The 5,224-nt window shown below is 42.2% G+C and overlaps 1 long non-coding RNA gene across 1 annotated transcript; it reads right to left on the bottom strand.

Moving 5' to 3' along the window:
* Positions 1–1,598: 1,598 nt before the first annotated feature.
* LOC133563768 (uncharacterized) lies at positions 1,599–2,789 on the bottom strand. The gene is made up of 4 exons (XR_009809101.1): positions 2,688–2,789; positions 2,579–2,629; positions 2,330–2,500; positions 1,599–2,086 (listed from the first exon to the last, which is right to left on the bottom strand). It is a non-coding gene; the product is annotated as an uncharacterized LOC133563768 (long non-coding RNA).
* Between the last annotated feature and the right edge of the window lie 2,435 nt (positions 2,790–5,224).

The following is a 5,224-nucleotide window of genomic DNA, read 5'->3' as shown; positions in this document are numbered from 1 at the left end:
AAAATACTACACGAGAGAGTATTAAGACCATACCTTCTGTCAAAAATGATTTATGAGGGGTCATACATCAATGATTTATGAGGGGTCAAGGTCAAAGGTCAATGATTTATGAGGGGTCAAGGTCAAGGGTCAAAGTCAAAGGTCAGGGTCAAATGTCAAGGTCAAGTGGGTGTGGCTTACCCTGGAAGAGGGTGGAGTTAAGACCTGCGGTGGGAGTGGTTAAACCAGGAAGAGGGTGGAGTTTTAACCAGAAAGAGGGCAGAGTTAAGACCTGCGGTGGGAGTGCTTAAACCAGGAAGAGGGTGGAGTTAAGACCTGACGAGGGAACAAGGGAGGGTTCAGTTTTTTAAGAAAGCTTGAGAATGTCATCTGAGCAGCATGTGACCATCCATTTGACAGTTTAAATGTTTACGATCGTTTGAAACAACTTCCAGATTTCGATGTATTGATGGCTGGGAATGTTACGTGTGGAGATGTGGACACGCACACACACGCAAACACACACACACACACACACACACACACAAACACACACACACACACACACACACACACACACACACACACACACACACACACACGCAGAGGAGGGGTACAAAAGGGTGGTGTAAGGCTTAGTCATTATTTGGAGCTTTATACGTTAGCGTAAAGACTTTGTTCGATTCGGTCATGATTAGTGAAACGCCTGTGTCGATTTATAAAAATAATAAAACTTACATTGACGCTCCGCAAAAAAGTCGAGTGTTTCTAAATCGTATTCAGATGCCACCGACTGAGTCTTTGCGTGAGAAATGGGACTTGGAAGCGTACGGGATGGAGGGATCTTTTGGATTTGTATTCAGATACGAAATAGGTGATATCTGCTTATTTCAGCTAAAAGAAAGAAGAGACGGAAGCCCTTTCTCGATATTTTCATCGTTATCTACCGTGGATTGGGAAGTTTTTGTGACGTGGGGAGATGTGGACACGCACACACACGCACACACGCACACACACACACACACACACACGCACACACACACAGACACACACACACACACACACACATTCGTACGCACACATCGTTAAGACCAGAAGAGGGGACAAAGGAGGGTTCAGTTTTTACTGACCAGCCATTTGACAGTTTAAATGTTTACGATCGTTTGAAACAACTTCCATACCTCACAAAAACATATTTAAACAGATGGAGAAACTATCGCAGAACACAGTGTAACCTAGCAACTGACCATCCATTTGACAGTTTAAATGTTTACGATCGTTTGAAACAACAGGTCAGTTTGGGCACAAAGGAGGGTTCAGTTTTTATGGAAGCTTGAGAATGTCGTATGAATAGCAACTGACCAGCCATTTGACAGTTTAAATGTTTACGATCGTTTGAAACAACAGGTCAGTTTGGGGACAAAGGAGGGTTCAGTTTTAACTGACCAGCCATTTGACAGTTTAAATGTTTACGATCGTTTGAAACAACTTCCATACCTCACGAAAACATATTTAAACAGATGGAGAAACTATCGCAGAACACAGTGTAACCTAGCAACTGACCATCCATTTGACAGTTTAAATGTTTACGATCGTTTGAAACAACAGGTCATCACCCCTCTGGGTCTCATTTGAAATTGATTGGTCAGCCGTTGACGGTTGGTTCTGCATGACCCCCACCACCTCCGAAAAATCCAAACATTCCCCCGAGGGTGTCGCCCCTCCCAACACCTCGTGATGCTGTGTAGAGGCTTGTGTGTTTGTGTTTGAATTTAACACATTAATATCATCTTGCAAAGACGGATCATCGTTTGGTTCCCATTCTATCTGGTTGTTTGGATCTAAATGATGATTACAAATGTCTTCATCTTCTACAATAACTACATCTAATTCAGATGGAACTACACCCATTATATTTCTCTAAAGAAAAAAAAAGAAAAAATAATTCGAATGGAACAGATATAACAAACCAGTATGTATCAAATCATGTCTGCCATCTTCATGAGAGTGCGAGCCAGTATACGATAGTACTGTTTCAGCCTTCTTCTGTTTCTATCATGTTTGTCGAGCTGGCGGGCGCATCTACGCTTCCTCCTGCGTTTGTTGCCTGTGGAAAAAAAAAAAAAAAAAAAAATTAAACAAATATATATATACCGGCTTTAACCACATGTGGCGCTGTCATCTCCACTCATGCAAGCATAGCCGGAAATAAACCCACCCCCTCCTTCCCCCGGACCCCGCCTACTACTCCTGGCGGGAAATTCATTTGAGCGAAAGACATTGGAATGAGAGGAGCCCTTTAAAGCTCCTGAGAATCTTAAAAAGCTTACAGAAAACGAGAAAAACTTACAGCGGGTGCCTGTCGGACATTCACCGTCGTTTTCGATGATTTCCCCTCGGAGCAAGGATTCGATGTCTGGAGTCTTTGGCGCAATCAAGCCTTCTCCTCTGCCTGGAATGGCCGTTGACGGACCCGCCAGCGTTAAGGGAGACCAGCGAGCAGGAGATGTAAACGGAAAATCTGTAAGTAGATATATGTATATATGTATTGTATACCGCATGTTTTTTTTCTTGTAAAAATGAGAATTATTTGACTCACCAGACTGCGATTGGGTTAAAGGGATCGCGTTGGTCTCTTCCGGCGAATCCTCTATAAAACAAAATAATGAATACACATAATATTAAATAATTCGAAGGTTTAAACACACCTCGATAATCATCTTCCAACTTTGTAAGATCGATCAAACAAAGTTCTTCGTCTTTCACTTCGTCGTCATCGGCTGTTAAAAAAAAAAGGTATTACATCGTCGTACACGTGCAATGCTTTTAACGTTTAAATGCTTAAACGGAGTTAAACCATTGTCTAATAACGTGGTAAAAACGGAGGTAATGGGGTGTGTGTGTGTGTGCGTGTGTGTGCGTGTGTGTGTGTGTGTGTGTGTGTGTGTGTGTGTGTGTGTGTGTGTGTGTGTGTGTGTGTGTGTGTGTGTGTGTGTGTGTGTGTGTGTGTGTGTGTGTGTGTGCGTGTGTGAAGTGCGTGCGTGTCCACATCTCCACACGTAACATTCCCAGCCATCAATACATCGAAGCAGGGTCAAACATATGGTTAACCTTAACCTTTGTCCCCAAACTGACCTGTTGTTTCAAACGATCGTAAACATTTAAACTGTCAAATGGATGGTCACATGCTGCTCAGATGACATTCTCAAGCTTTCTTAAAAAACTGAACCCTCCTTTGTTCCCTCGTCAGGTCTTAACTCCACCCTCTTCCTGGTTTAACCACTCCCACCGCAGGTCTTAACTCTGCCCTCTTTCTGGTTAAAACTCCACCCTCTTCCTGGTTTAACCACTCCCACCGCAGGTCTTAACTCCACCCTCTTCCGGGGTAAGCCACACCCACTTGACCTTGACATTTGACCCTGACCTTTGAACTTGACCTTTGAACTCGACCTTTAACCTTGACCCCTCGTAAATCATTGACCTTTGACCTTGACCCCTCATAAATCATTGACCTTTGACCTTGACCCCTCATAAATCATTGATTTATGACCCCCCATAAATCATTTTTGACAGAAGGTATGGTCTTAATACTCTCTTACACGGTCTAGCTCCATCCTATCTTGCCGATTGTATTGTACCATATGTCCCGGCAAGAAATCTGCGTTCAAAGGACTCCGGCTTATTAGTGATCCCCAAAGCCCAAAAAAAGTCTGCGGGCTGTAGAGCTTTTTCATTTCGGGCTCCAGTACTCTGGAATGACCTCCCGGTAACAGTTCGAGATGCTACCTCAGTAGAAGCATTTAAGTCTCACCTTAAAACTCATCTGTATACTCTAGCCTTTAAATAGACTCCCTTTTTAGACCAGTTGATCTGCCGTTTCTTTTCTTTTTCTTCTATGTCCCACTCTCCTTTGTGGAGGGAGTCCGGTCCGATCCGGTGGCCATGTACTGCTCGCCTATGTATCGGCTGGGGACATCTCTGCGCTGCTGATCAGCCTCCTCTTGGGATGGTTTCCTGCTGGCTCCGCTGTGAACGGGACTCTTGCTGCTGTGTTGGATCCGCTCTGGACTGGACTCTCGCGACTGTGTTGGATCCATTATGGATTGATCTTTCACAGTATCATGTTCTCATAGTCATCATTGTCACCGACGTCCCACTGGGTCATTATTGTCACCGATGTCCCACTGGGTGTGAGTTTTCCTTGCCCTTATGTGGGCCTACCGAGGATGTCGTAGTGGTTTGTGCAGCCCTTTGAGACACTAGTTATTTAGGGCTATATAAGTAAACATTGATTGATTGATTGATATATATATATATATATATATATATATATATATATATATATATATATATATATATATATATATATATATATATATATATATGCTGAATGTATATATATATATATATTACATTTTGTAAACAAGACAATCTCTCTAATTATTGTACCATTTTCCTTGCGGTTTCCCAACAAGCCAGAGTTGTCATCGTAATTTAAAAAGACGACATGACATGGCGTACGCAAGTAATTTCAGTGTGTCTATAAAACATAATTAATCATCAGGATTTTTGACCTCTCTGTCCTGTTGCGTTTTGAGGTGACATGAGTAGTTTAAACATAACTGCATAAGCAAGAAGCTAACAAGACAATCTCTCTAATTATTGTACCATTTTCCTTGCGGTTTCCCAACAAGTCAGAGTTGTCATCGTAATTTAAAAAGACGACATGACATGGCGTACGCAAGTCATTTCAGTGTGTCTATAAAACGTAATTAATCATCAGGATTTTTGACCTCTCTGTCCTGTTGCGTTTTGAGGTGACATGAGTAGTTTAAACATAACTACATAAGCAGGAAGCTAACAAGACAATCTCTCTAATTATTGTACCATTTTCCTTGCGGTTTCCCAAAAAGTCAGAGTTGTCATCGTAATTTAAAAAGACGACATGACATGGCGTACGCAAGTCATTTCAGTGTGTCTATAAAACATAATTAATCATCAGGATTTTTGACCTCTCTGTCCCGTTGCGTTTTGAGGTGACATGAGTAGTTTAAACATAACTACATAAGCAGGAAGCTTTCATCTAATGGCTGCTGACCCTCTATGACCACGAATGTGCATGTTGTGAAGATGACAATATACAGTATGTGTGTGTGTGTGTGTGTGCATGTTGTGGAGATGACAATATACAGTATGTGTGTGTGTGTGTGTGTGTGTGTGTGTGTGTGTGTGTGTGTGTGTGTGT

This window comes from Nerophis ophidion, linkage group LG12 (genome assembly GCF_033978795.1).
Source record: "Nerophis ophidion isolate RoL-2023_Sa linkage group LG12, RoL_Noph_v1.0, whole genome shotgun sequence".
Classification (NCBI taxonomy): Eukaryota; Metazoa; Chordata; class Actinopteri; order Syngnathiformes; family Syngnathidae; genus Nerophis; species Nerophis ophidion.
The sequence above is the reverse complement of the archived record's forward strand: the minus strand, read 5'-3'. Positions and strand labels throughout refer to the sequence as shown.